The sequence below is a fragment of the Amblyomma maculatum genome, chromosome 11 (genome assembly GCF_055883805.1).
Source record: "Amblyomma maculatum isolate TAMU_Amacu chromosome 11, ASM5588380v1, whole genome shotgun sequence".
NCBI classification, from domain to species: domain Eukaryota; kingdom Metazoa; phylum Arthropoda; class Arachnida; order Ixodida; family Ixodidae; genus Amblyomma; species Amblyomma maculatum.
The window spans coordinates 110,728,411-110,743,394 of NC_139354.1; the positions used below are offsets into that span (position 1 = coordinate 110,728,411).

Genomic DNA, 14,984 nt, shown 5'->3' on the forward strand with positions numbered 1-14,984 from the left:
ATGCGTGAGGGGCAGTGGGCACTCCTCGCTGTCTGAGCGTTCATTATCGTTCCTTTACACAAATATTAGAAGCGTCGTGCCTAAACGTGATGAGCTATGCGCGACTATCGACGCATGCGATGCTGATATTGTTTGCCTTACTGAAACGTGGCTTTCAGCAAAAGTTGATAGCTCTGAAATCTTTCATTTCAATAAGCATTTTACCACTTATCGGTGTGATAGGGGTGACAGAAATGGTGGTGGCGTTTTGATAGCTGTTGCCGACACAATTTTCTCTTCTCCTGTTCACGTCGTCGCCAATTTAGAACTTATCTGGGTTGAACTGCGCACGCGCTTTAAAAAACTGATCTTGGGAGTTTGCTATCGCCCTCCCTCGTACAGTGCCACGTTTGTTGAAGAACTTCATGATGCTACTTGCGCCATTACCGTTCGTTTTCCAAACGTTCCTACTGTTTTGGTAGGTGACTTCAATTTTCCAACTATATTTTGGTCCAATGAACGTTCTTATGTTGATCCTTTTTCTACAGAGTGCGATGGTTTTTTGCGCATGTATGCCGACTTTAATTTCTCCCAACTTGTTACCCAGCCTACCAGTGTTACATCTTCTTCGTCAAACTTGTTAGACCTTGTTCTCACCACGTCGCCTGATATCGTCGCTCCAATATCTTGTTTGCCAGGTTTAAGTGATCATTGCATGCTCCATTTTTCAGTAAATGTCGCGATACCACACCGATATAACATTTCTAAATATATCCGTGACTTCCAAAAGGCAAACTTTGATGCAATTAATCGTGAACTCGCTGCTTTTATCGATGAATATTTGCCCTCTTTTCATGACCGCCCAATTGAAATTAACTGGACCCTTTATAAGGATAAAATATCCTCCCTGACTAATTCTTACGTTCCGCTGCGAAAAATATTAACTAACAACTGTTCGCCCTGGTATAATTCTTCACTAAAACGGCTATCAAACAAAAAGAAACGTCTGTTTCGCCCCGCCAAAGTGTCTAATTGTATGCCCCGGTGGGACGCTTACTATTCTGCTGCGTCTGCATATAAATAGGCACTAAAACAAGCTAAGGAGTCATTTTTTAGTCATACTCTTCCATCGATGCTAATAAATAACCCAAAACAATTTTGGAACGTGGTTAAGAAAACTGACCCATCTACAATCAATCTGAAAACTGCAGATGAACAATTAATTCCTAGTGAAATGTGTGCTGATGTTCTTAATGATGTTTACTGATTCTTTTACTAACAATTTAATTACCGAAATTCCTCATTACCCACCGCGTGACTTCCTTGTTATGGACCCCGTTATAATGGATCCTGTGGGCGTAGAAAAAATAATTGAACAACTGAAGATGTAATCATCATGCGGAGTGGACAACATTAACTCAAAATTTTTGAAAAATACTAAAGTGTATAGTGCCATTATTTTTGCTGAACTGTTTAAACAATCTTTTGAGTGTAGCTGTGTTCCTAGCGACTGGAAGGTGGGCAAGGTGGTTCCCCTGCACAAGTCTGGGACAAACATTCTCCTAATAACTACCGACCCATTTCACTTACTAGCATCCCATGTAAGATCATGGAACATGTCATCTGCTCTCATCCCGCAAATTTTCTTGAATCAAATTCTTTCTTCAGCCATTCCCAACACGGGTTTCGGAAAACATTCTCATACGAGACTCAGTTTCTATGCTTTTCACAAGACCTTCATTTCATTCTTGACCGGGGTTCCATAGCAGACTGTATATTTCTCGATTTCTCCAAAGCTTTCGATAAAGTTTCTCACCAATTACTACTTTTCAAATTAAGTAACCTCAAACTCGACCCTAACATCGTTTCGTGGCTTCAGTCTTTTCTCACTAACCGTTCTCAATACATGACAGCAAATAAATCGAACTCTCGTTCCTCTCCAGTGGGCTCAGGCGTTCCCCAGGGCTCCGTACTAGGGCCCCTACTTTTTCTAATTTATATTAATGATTTGCCTAACACCATTGCTTCTTCTGTGTGTCTCTTTGCTGACGATTGTGTTATTTACCGTGAAATTAACAGTGACTCTGACATTTCTGTTCTCCAGTCTGATATTAACCAAGTTTCAGAGTGGTGTAAATTATGGCAAATGGAGCTTAACATTAACAAGTGCAAACATATGCGTATTTCTCGTCGTAACAATGAAGTAGCTAATTATAACCTCAATAATACTCCTCTTGAAACTGTGTCTTCATATAAATACCTTGGTGTGCACATAACTTCTAATCTTTCTTGGAATCTGCATGTGGAATCTATTACTAACAATGCTAACCGCATGTTGGGGTACCTGCGCCGAAACTTTAACCTTTCTTCTAGTTCTATAAAATTGCTTCTTTATAAAACCTTTGTTCGTCCTAAACTGGAATATGCAGCCTCAGTCTGGGACCCTGGCCTTGCATCTCTAGAATCTCAAATCGAATGTGTTCAAAACCGCGTGTCACGTTTTTTACTTTCCAACTATCACCGTAACTCCAGTGTTACCGTTATGAAAACAACATTATTATTGCCACCGCTTTCACTACGCAGAAAAATTTCTCGCTTATGCCTATTTCACAAAATTTATTACCACAATCCTGTCCTTAAGAGCCTTCTACTAACTACCCCCACATATGTTTCAGGTCGCATTGATCATCTTCACAAAGTAGGTGTTCCGTCATGTCGTACTAAACACGCCTCTTATTCTTTTGTTCCAAACACTTCTGTCAGTTTGAACCACCTTCCTAGGCACATTGCTGATATTACGGACCCAAATTCTTTTAAGACTGCCGTATGTAATCTATATTTATAGATGGTAGTCAATTGTTTTTGTTCGTTTTCGGTGACATTGTTGACTGTCGGAAATGTTTTTTTTTTGTCTCAAGTGCCTTTCCGCTTTTTTTTTTTGCGCCAATCCTCCTTTTTTTTATTTTGATCACTTTTTGCCGTGTTATTGTTTCTCCTATGTTGTTTTATGCTGCCCTGTACCCTGTACAAATGTATCTTTCCCACTCCCCTCTTTAATGCCTTCGGGCCCTGAGGGTATATGAATAAATAAATAAATAAATAAATAAATAAATAAATAAATAAATAAATAAATAAATAAATAAATAAATAAATAAATAAATAAATAAATAAATAAATAAATAAATAAATAAATAAATAAATAAATAAATAAATTTTCCCGGGCTGCCCCAAATGAGGCTGCCCACCAAAAACCTAGATAATTTCCGCATGGCCTGTAGCGGGGCAGGAAATGGGCTCCTTACCGCTTCTGTCCGCATCGGTTTCTTGCGGGGCATTAGTGCAGATCCGATGCAAATGTGGGCCTAAAGCAAATACAAGACGGGCTAGCCCGAATGGGGCTGCCCACTAAAAAGCCCAATAGGTCTTGCATGGTTTGCGGCTGGGCTGAAAAGCGGGAAAGTCTCCACACTGCCCACACGGGTATTTCGTGTGGTACTTGCAGGCAAATGTAACATATGTTCGTATTCTCTGCGGTAAAAATAAAATCAGCCCGATTCGGGCTGCCCATTAAAGGCCGCAGTGGGCCTCAAATTGGCCGTAGGCGAGCTCACCGCTCTGAACCGCCTTCACCTTATTATCATTAAGGTACCATTTTATATATGTAATTCATGTTATTCCGCGTGCTAATTGCCTCTTCTGTAGGTTTCACATAACTGTCCTAAGCATGCCCATGCCATTAATAAAGACTATTTATTTTTACTCTAAACACTACAGTAATTATGCAGTGTTGGCAGAAAATATGCAGCAGTAACTGTTCCGCATTACAAGTATGTACTAAGCTACCTTCAAATTTTTCCTCCACCATTATTATTCTACACACACTACCGAAATAAATATTCAGACCAACATTATTGTAGTGTTGAAAATAAATTTCTCACGTTACTGAGTGTCGATTACAAGGTAAAGATATAGTGTTCAATGTTTCACATTTGATGATTAATAAACTTGGGCAGCCCCGCAAATGCCAGATTCAACCCATGAGGGCAGCACATGGGCCTGCCTCCGCAAAGCGCGCGAAGGTACAGTTCAGGTATTTGAGGGATTAATCCACCCAAAAATTAAACTTTTGTTCATTGGGGCGACAGTGCCTGCAGAAACGTAGGACCCATTAGGGATTCTGGTATGCTGCCCACATTCGGCTATCTGGGCTAAAAGCGGGAAGCCCTGTTTGGGCTGTCCACACGGATACAGATTGGGACCGATCGCAGCAAAATCAGGCAGCCCCAGCGGGGCCCCTCTGGGTACGGGTTGCAAATCCCTCATGGTGCCCGTATGGGCTGCCCCCACGAGACCAACGCGGGCCCCCATTTAATAGCTCACTTTGTGCTACTTGAGTAAAGTTGTGTTTCCTGGCTGTGGTGTTCGGTGCAAAGTTAACAACTGACAGTGGTTTATTATTAGCTAAGCGCAGATTCACATGCGGAATCTGGTTGTTTCATAAGATAGGCTTAGTTGAACCTATTAGGGATAGCTAAGCCTGAACAAACTAAATTGGGTTTCTGAAGGTGAAACTGCAGCAATTGCGTGTTCAGAAAGTACCGTACTACTCTACTGTAGCAATAAAAACTTTTAGCCTTACTTAGGCATGATAGCTTTCATCGTCTGGCACGCTCAGAACTTTAGAAAACGTAATTGCGCCAATGTGTGTTGAGACACCTTCACAACTGATTTACTAATCTCCATTTAACGTTTAACAGGTCTAATTTTCTTTCCCTTTTACCTTGCTCATGGCTATGGTACTCATGGTCACTCTAGTCTGCCATAGTATAACCACTCATAGCAAATATAGGTCTATTCGTTGGCATGTAAAAAAAAAAAATACGATTTAGAAACAGGATACAGAAGTGGGATAAATATGTCGTTTTGCAATAGAAGTACATTATGCCGAATTTCCTCCTTGACGGCCGCATTTAAGTATCAGTGAAAAGCAAAAAATATTCATCTCTGCCAGACTGCCAGTTTCATTAATGCTGAAACACAGCCGTTGCTATAACGTAAGTCGGATCGCTCCACTACGGCGTCTCTCTCCTACAGCGTTTTGCTGAGCCCTTACGCTGTGAAGGCGTCTACCGTTAGCGGGAAAATCAGAGCACCATTTGTTGCTTCACACAGTTAAAATATCAATCTCGTATCTACAGGTGATAGCATTCACTACTGATCACTTTCCCTTTGCACCTGTACGTACCTTTATTTGAATTATTCCGGCCAACCTGTCTGCCTTTTCCTTTCAATAAATCCATCTATCTATCTATTTACGATCTCACTAATCTGGCGCCATTTTCTTGACAGCTTGGTTGAAGTGTACGCCGAGACGTTAGATGAGGCAGGAACTGCACTCTTTTCACTTCTTAAAACCTACTTCCTTCACTCCAGCTTTGCAAATGGCGTTCACTGGCGCTACTCTCCCACTCTACTTGCTGCTGTACTTTCTACAGTAAGGGCCTCAATGTCGACGGTCTAACCTTCCTTACCGTGATTCGAGCATCTCTCAGTAACTAATACCACCAACAGCAATAGTAACATCAATATTAAGCAATACACCGCCATGAAACTTAAAAAAATAGTGAAGTGTTATGTTTTAAAATGACTATAGGCTCAATCATGTATGGTGAACGCAAACAGGCCCTTTCAGGAAACGTGTCATATTTGTTTTCTGTCACGAAGATTGGCTCTGTACCGGCTTTTATTAACCTTCAAAACAAAAGCGCGCAACACGTCATTTTGAGCACCTTTTTCATGCGGCCTCTCTGGTCGCTGAAGCAATTTAACGCTTGTTTTTATCGCATTCTTAAATGTTCCTGTACCATATTTTTGTCTTTGAATATACAGAAATTTATCGAGAGACGCCAGTTGTACTGGATGGGAACCATCGTCCAAGAAAGGTGAATTTTCATACATAGAATTTTTAATATTGTTGAAGATGGACCTTTTGCTGTGTGTGATTTCAGAACTCCCCGAAGCCCGCTCACAGATTTCAAGCTGTGTATCGGTCTGAAATAAGCAAATGAAGCGCGCTATATTCTTCAATTTTTTTTCACGTGCTGCATAATTGAAACTGGCAGTCGTGGTATGTGCGAATCGGTATTAGACGCCAGTGGCCTTTCACTTGAACGAATGATATGTTCTTATCTCACGCGCAGAAGGTGTGACCGTAATTTGAACTGAAAAGCGTGCTCCGTTTACTTATGCTCATATCCGTACGTGTAGAGGCAACAAATGTCTCTTCTCTGCAAAAACGTTTGACAGTATCAGTACGATTAAAAAAAAGTAGATGTTTTTTAGAAAGCTGGGGCAGAGGAGCTTCGCAGGAAATTAATATACAGTCCATAGAATTCGTGCAGTAGCTCGCACACACACAAACACACACGCGCGTATCTATGCATGCATGCATAGATACGCACATACATACATACATACATACATACATACATACATACATACATACATACATACATACATACATACATACATACATACATACATACATACATACATACATACATACATACATACATACATACATACATACATACATACATACATACATACATACATACATACATACATACATACATACATACATACATACATACATACATACATACATACATACATACATCTGTTCAGTTCATTCGTTAAGTCGTGTCCGACTCTTCGTGACCCTATGGACTATATCACGCCACGCTTTCCGGTCTCTCACTATCTTCCTAACACCACATAACTTCATCTGCAACGCCTCGAGGATGCCATCTAACCATCGCGTTCGCTGCCTACCCCTTCTCCGGTGACCTTCAACCTTTCCCAACATCAAATCTTTCTCCAGCGACTCCTCTCTTCTCATAAGATGACATACATACATACATACATACATACATACATACATACATACATACATACATACATACATACATACATACATACATACATACATACATACATACATACATACATACATACATACATACATACATACATACATACATACATACATACATACATACATACATACATACATACATACATACATACATACATACATACATATAAAACCCAACACAACACACAACACACAACACATACATACATACATACATACATACATACATACATACATACATACATACATACATACATACATACATACATACATACATACATACATACATACATACATACATACATACATACATACATACATACATACTATCTGTCTTCAGTATATATTCACTTACTAGTTCCAGTGCTTCGTTACATAGCGTAAACTGCTGTTCCTTCCCGAGGCTGTTGAACATTAGCTTAATCTTCTGCATATTGATTTTCCATCCTACCTTTCTACTTTTCCTGTCTAGGTGTCTAGATCACCCATCATTCTTTGCAGTTCATCTCCTGAGTTATTTTAGCGAGGCAATGTCATCAGCAAATTTCAGATTACTGAGGCATTCTCCATCTACCCTTATCCCTAACTGCTCCCACTCCAAGTCTCTGAATACTTTCTCTACGCAAGCTATGAATAGTGCTGTGGAGATCATGTTTCCTTGCCTAACACCTTTCTTTATGGGAATTTTGTTGCTTTCTTTATGCAGAACAATGGTTGCTGTGCAGCCACTATATATATATTTCAGCACTTTCAAGTACGGCTAGTCTACACCCTGATTTCACAATGCCTGCATCACCGCCGAGGATTGTACTGAGTCAAATGCTTTTTCGTAATGAATGAATGCTATGTATAAGGGTTGGTTATATTCCTAGCATTTTTATATTACCTAGTTGACGGTATGGATATGATCGATAGTAGAGTACCGTTTCCGAATCCCTGCTTGATCCTTTACTATATTAGCGATTACCTTAGTAAATACCTTATACGTAACAGACAGTAAGCTTATTGCTGGGTAATTTTTAAGGTCCTTAGCGTCCCCTTTCTTATGAATGAGGATAATGTTTGTGTCATTCCATGGTTCTGGTGCCGTCGATCGCACCAGGCACTGCGTATACAGGGTGGGCAGTTTTCCTAGCACGATATCCCCCCGTCCTTCAACAAATTTAGTTATCTGATCCTCTGCAGCTGCTTTCCCCGTTTTCAAAGTTTCTATTGCTTTCTTAATCTAGTCCTTTGTCACTGGTCGAATGTCTGACTCTTTTTCCCTACCGCCTGACTACTTTGGCTACTTAGAGATCAGTATAGAACTCCTCGGCTACTTTGACCATCTTGTGCGCATTCGTGATGACGTTGCCTGCCTTGGCGCTTAGCGCACACATCTGATTTTTGCCTATGCCCAATTACTTCTTCACCGTTTTAAGGCTTCACCCGTTCTTCACAGCATCTCTGCTAATTCTATCTGGTCTGTTGAATTGAAAGCTTTCACACTCTGCGGTTTCTTAATCGAAATTTCCGTCTCCTTAGACAGCTTACCGGTATCCGGTATCTACCGCTACGCCACCGCTGCTAATCCTGTAGGCGCTGTAGTAAGAAAATATGTCTACTCAGGAGTCAGGACAGATAGTAACCGCAGATCCGGACAATGAAAAAGAAATAACAAGAAGAATAAGATTGGGATGGAGCGCATTAGGCGCGCACTCGCAGATTGTGACTAGCAGCTTACCGGTATCGCTCAATAGGAAAGTATACAACAGTTGCATCTTACCTGTACTCACCTATGGGGCTTGAACTTGGAGGCTAACCAAGAGGGTTCTACTTAAGTTGAGAACAAAGCAGAGGGCTATGGAACGAAAATTGGTAGGGGTAACATTAAGAGATAGAAAGCGTGCAGAGTGGGTGAGAGAAATAATTCAAGTTGACATTCCAGTGGAAATCGAGAAGAAATGGGCATGGGCAGGACACATAGTGCGGAGACAGGATAACCGATGGTCGATTAGGGTAACAAACTGGATTCCAAGGGAAGGAAAGCGTAGCAGGGGGCGGCATAAAGTTATGTGGGCGGATGAGGTTAAAAAGGTCGGAGGGGTCAAGTCGGTGCAGCTAGCACAGAACCGGGTTAATTGGAGGAATATGGGAGAGGCCTTCGCTTTGCAGTGGGTATAGTCAGGCTGCTGCTGCTGCTGCTGTTGATGATGACATACATACATACATACATACATACATACATACATACATACATACATACATACATACATACATACATACATACATACATACATACATACATACATACATACATACATACATACATGCATGCATGCATGCATGCATGCATGCATGCATGCATACATACATACATACATACATACATACATACATACATACATACATACATACATACATACATACATACATACATACATACATACATACATACATACATACATACATACATACATACATACATACATACATACATACATACATACATACATACATACATACATACATACATACATACATACATACATACATACATACATACATACATACATACATACATACATACATACATACATACATGCATGCATACATACATAGAGAGAGAGAGGAGAAACGTAACGTTCTAGCTAGGGTTTCGCTAGTGAATGCTGGCCAACAAGTTTGCGAAAGATAGCATTATTCAATCTATTAGCTGAGCCTATAAAAAAGGAGCTGCAGGCCCGCTGACCCTTATAGGTGTTCAGTATATGCCAGTAGTAGCATACAAATACTTCTGTATTACTTAAAAGGCACAAAATATATGGTTATACAATTATATGGTTATAATAATAATGGTTATATCTCTGTAATTGCTCGAGTAGAAGAGGAACATGTCGATAATACACGAAGGGTGTATACGTTTAGAGTGGGAAAGAAACAGCTCAGTAGGAATTTTCTGTTGAATGCAGGGGAAAAATCACAAATTCTTCAAATTCTGAGTAATTCCGTGCAAGCATTTTTGCATAATACTGTGTTGAATATCGTTGAATAAGGCTTAAGTCATTTACCACGACCTAAACAAGAATAATATATTTTGTACTAGCGGCAGAGTGCAAGGAGCATGACCAGGCGGAATTTTAGTATAGCTCGCGCTCTTTCAAAACACTTTTCCGATCGTACGTAATACCAAATCTTAGCGAAAGATGCAAAACTTTGCAGTCGGAGGCATCTGCTAATACTGATATCTAATTAGAGAGGAAAGAAGACACAACCTTTCTGCAGCTGACCACTTCCAGACACGCGGGAAGTGCCATTAGTTGTGTGTGGTCGTGTTCAAACCGATGATTAACTAAAAAAAAGCAGAATCGACTGCGTCTGAAGCAAGTATAAGATGACGGTGTTTCTCAGTTGCTGATGAGGGCTCCTAGATTCTAAGAAAGTGAAATTTTCTATATTGTTTGGATGAAGTTTTCAGGGTGTACTGGCGGTATGTACCGAAAACGATACCCACTGAAACCCGTAGTTACCATGTTTCCGTAACGTTTCTGTATACGCCTTCACGTATATTTGTCCAAAGTACTTTGGGACTATCCTAATTGCTCAGCGCTGTTTTAACATTGGTCGAAATATTTGGGGGTGGTTGAGCTGTCCATGGTAATATTTCGCATTTTCGTTCTAATGCATATGCTCTGGCTTTGAGAACCGGAAGAAGCAGTGGAGAGGTAAAGAGTAAGGGGAGCAATTTTCCGGTATACATGGACTCTTGCCTCCATAGCGCTGACAAGAAAGTATTTTCCATACTTTTAATAGTACCTAGTGTACTTTTTGGTGACATAGAGCTCATTTTGTTGCGCGTCTTTTTTTCGACGCCATGCTTCAGACCACGTCCACAAACTATACTTCTTATGATCATTTAACGCATGTCTGATCAACGTGTAAAACATTGTTTTCACGACGAGGTAATTGTCTTCGCGGTGTCGTGATTTTGGCTAGTGGCCAGCCTCCGCTCGTCCAAATTTACAATCTTTTTTGTGTTATTACATATTAGCGTAAGTACACACATTTTCATCTCCTAGATCTCTCCAAATAAATATGCGGTGGTCTAGGTGGGGACACTCCATACACAAATGTTTACCTACTTCATGTAGCGGATACTACACCTTAGAATGATACAGTTTGTTGTATAACAGTCTTTTGATCGCTGCCCCCAAGACAAACTCGCAATCAACTAATATGCCGATGTGACATATAATGCTTGAGCGTAGCTAGGCTCCACTGCCCAGCCACTCATGAATTCCGCTCCTATTGGTTAATAAGCCTACATGCATGATTTTTTGCAAAAGCAAAGCGATAACAAGAATTTTGAAAAGTGTAATATAAAAATTAGCTGCAAGGTTACTGGAACCCAATCAAAAACTTTTGCAAACAAGTGTAAAAAAGGGAAAAAGTATTTTATAGTTTTTTATTAGCCATATACTTCTGAACTTCCAAAAGGATTTTTAAGTCTTGTAGCTCTCCGGTAATCTGTAGCTCTCCCTTGGCCTTTTCTGTAGCAAGAACACAAAATTCGGATGCTTCTGCGGAAAGTTCTGTTCTCACGACAGGTTCAAGGCATAAACCGCACATAAATGATGTGCTGAGATAAAGAGTGAGTCAATCTTATATGAAGAGCAGGCATGAAATATTCGCCTAGGTGGGCAGCCTATACAGTCAAGGAACCCTTGGACCCGTGTCATTCCCTTAGTCTGATCGACGATACTACGCTGGTCATTCAGGCTGGGGCTTCACAGCTGAGTCTTCCACTGATCTTTCGCTAGTTTCCCTGTGGATATGTACCCTCTGATACCTTGTATACCCATAGCGTGTGTAGAAGTGCGATTGGCCCGGCGCTGATTGTTAATTCATATTTGTACATGGTGGGCGATATGCCGTGCAGTACGGTGCCGTAGACGCGACAGTGTGCGTATTTTTCGGAGTGTTAGTTTAGGGTGAAGTGGGAGTGTTTTTTTTGTCAGATCTGTAATGCAGGAGGATGTCAGTATACTTCTCGGGTACACACTGAGTTTTTCGAAATCCACCTGGAAGTGGTGCTCGGTTAGGGTATCCGCGGCTGAGGCGCGGCAGCCTCGTTTCTTTCCAGGTGAGTGTGTTCCCGAGTTCAAATGATGTACACTTCTCGGATGTTGCATGCTGTTGTGCGACAAACAATGTCAAGTGCTACGCTGGAAATTCTTTCCTTTCGACAATTCCTGCATGCAGACTGCGATTCAATGAGTATTATGGTATGTGGTTACACATTGATATGGCTAAGAGAATTGCACTCTGTTCGGCTGCGTCAGTGATATTTTTTAAAAGTTGCAGAGATCTTTTCATGACGCTAATGCAGTCGGCTTGACTCCCGAATATCTTGCTGTGTCATCATATCTGGTTTCCGGATTTCTTCAGTGCGCTTTGCTAAGTGCCCGAACACCTATCTGACGATGATCTGTGTGATATGTAGGATGCACGATGTATATATTTCGCGGAAGGGTAGGCTACGGTGATATATGAGCTAATCTGATCGGAGATGCTCTGCTTGGTGCAGTTTGGTTCAGCGCCGTTACTGTATTTGAGTTTCTTGAAGGTTGCCCTACCTGTCTCAGTTACCATTAACCATTCCAATTGGTTGACTTTTGGACCTCGGTGAGCCCTACCACGTGTTGTGAAGGCCAAGCTGAAGGAGGCGTTGTGCATAGGTGCATTCAGACATGCCAATGAAAATTTTGATGGCTTTGATATAAGAGAGTTGAGATTTTAAGCCGCTTCGTTTTATCCAAAAACAATTTTCTGTATGTTACGCGGCCAATGATGACAACCTGAATGATGCGCACGGTATCTTGCTCTTTCATACTATGGCTTCTGTTGACCACGTGGTGCACCAGGTGCGGCACCTAAGCTACAGTAACGTGAAGTGCGCAGAGCGTAGCGGACCTTGACCCATGTTTTGAGATGTTAAGGCTAAGAATGTGGAGAGATCCTACTCGAGGGATACGGGTTCCCTCAAGAAATATTTCCGGACAAGTAGTTTCACTTTTTGGAGGTCTCCTTCTCGTTTGGGCTTAAATAATCAGGATTGCAGAATTCTCTAGTGCGCAAGTGTGCTCACAGTCTTCCAACTAGTTGTTGGTGCAGTCAACGGCGCTTCCTAGAGGGAGTTGTTGCTGTCCTGGTCAGCCGCCTTGGACCAATTCTAATATCACCGGCATATGGGGCGTGCCATATTCCATTGATTTTATCAAGGACCTTCGGGAATTTTGGCATAGCGATAATAAACAAGAAGGATGATAGAACTAAAGGTTGCCTTTGTCCGCTACCTGGAGTTTGTACGGCTTGAGGTTAACCAGTATAATGGTTGCCGTATGATCAGTCGATAATGTTTGAACGTAGTTGTATATTCACTCTCCGCTATTTTTCCCGTGCAGGTTGCGAGGAATTGCATCTGAGATGTCAAATCCCCCGCTAAGGCCGCTCTGGCCAAGCTTGAAATGTTTCCACGCGCAGGCCGAAGAAAGCGGCGCAGATGGAAATGGCCGAAGTGTCGAGAGGAAAGTGCAGCCGATTGCGCAATCTCTGCCACCGGGCGCGAATTTCTCACCCTCGTCGACATGGGCGAGAAAACAAGCTGGTCCACGCATGCGCCCCACCTCATGGGCCCGATCTTCCTCACTTCATGTTCTTGAGTAAGCCACGCTGCAGCCTGTGGCTTCCAGAGAATTCCAGATTTCTCTTACGAGTCGAAGCAGAGGAGCATAGCTTTGCGAGCGCAGCGCTGTTTAAGCTCCTTCTCCGCGTCTCGAACTTTCGGCGGCGGTTACTTGACAGCGCGCCGCACGGCGATCGCGTGTTCTCGACGAATTTAGGGTAGCGGTAGCAGGCCCAGGCTTAGGCGAAGTCATAAAAGGAGAGCTCTAAACTCATGTTTCAGTTTACGAGCCTACTCGGGGAGCAGTGTGTAGCGTCAGTCAGTCTCTTTCGTTAAGTGGGGTTGCCTCTCTGTCGTTTGTAAATACGTTTCCGTGCTTGATTGTTGTTAGTGTTATATAGAGTTATTTCGTCCGTTAGTGCAAGTTCCTCGAGCTTGGTCTTTCTGTGCGTGAGCTACACGGCGCCCGCCAAACCGCCGAGGACTTCAAAGAGGTAGAAAAGAACTGGAAGACTAGAACGAACTTGATTTTACTCCCCTTAAATATCCATTCCAAGAATGACGCTCTGTCTGGTTTTGACGAGGTTGTCAATAAGATTCGTTTTAAGCCTAAATAGGACGTCGTGGGCTAATACTTGGTGCCAGAAGGCATAGAATGTATCGGGGATGTGTCCTTGATTTTCCAAGTGGTCTGTGAAATGGTTCTGGACCCTGTGCTCGTAAAGCTTCCCTGTGCATGAAGTAAGGGATATAGGTCGCATGTTCCTGAGTCCTGCTGCTTTATTGAACTTAGAAATTATGATCATCTCAGCGAGTTTGCATGCTTATAGTATATCGCTTGTCTCCCAGCTGTTGTTAATTTGCTCAAGGAGGTATATCGTTGCTTCTTGGTTAGGGCTACGTAAGATTGTGTTGATTACCCTGTCCTTTCGAGGTGTGGTATTCGGGGTGAGCTTTGCCAGTGACGCCAGTAGTTTCGTCAGAGTAAACGGCCGGTTGAGAGCGTCATCATGGCTCTCTCAATATTTTGGGTGCATGATGTGGTGCTGAGGGAAAGAACTGTCATTCGCGAATAGCTTCTTTATCTCACTCGGGATATTTGCCCCATGCCATAGTGGGCGTGAAAGTTGGTAGCCAAGTTTTTGCTAGATTTTTATATGAAGTCTGAGGTGCTGATGAGAATTTTCAGAATGTTCCGAGCATTACCCGTACTCAGAGTTACCTGTGAACGTTCGCAAAACTGGTTCCAAGTGTTCCTTCCTAGGTGCTCGTAATAGTCTTCAGCCTGTTTGGTGACTTTGGTGATCCGCTTTTTTAGTGCCTAATTTCTTTTCTTCCTTCTCCATCTTCGAAAGAGTCCTCGCCGGGTGTCCCAGAGATGGAGGAGATGAGTATCCATAGCCG

At 41.9% G+C, this 14,984-nt stretch overlaps 1 long non-coding RNA gene across 1 annotated transcript in view; it reads left to right on the plus strand.

The window, feature by feature from the left end:
- Positions 1–14,984, plus strand: part of LOC146174669 (uncharacterized) — a 52,545-nt gene that overhangs the window by 14,005 nt on the left and 23,556 nt on the right. Inside the window, exon 2 of the long non-coding RNA XR_014702314.1 lies at positions 5,869–5,921. This is a non-coding gene — a long non-coding RNA (uncharacterized LOC146174669). The remainder of the gene's footprint in view (positions 1–5,868; positions 5,922–14,984) is intronic.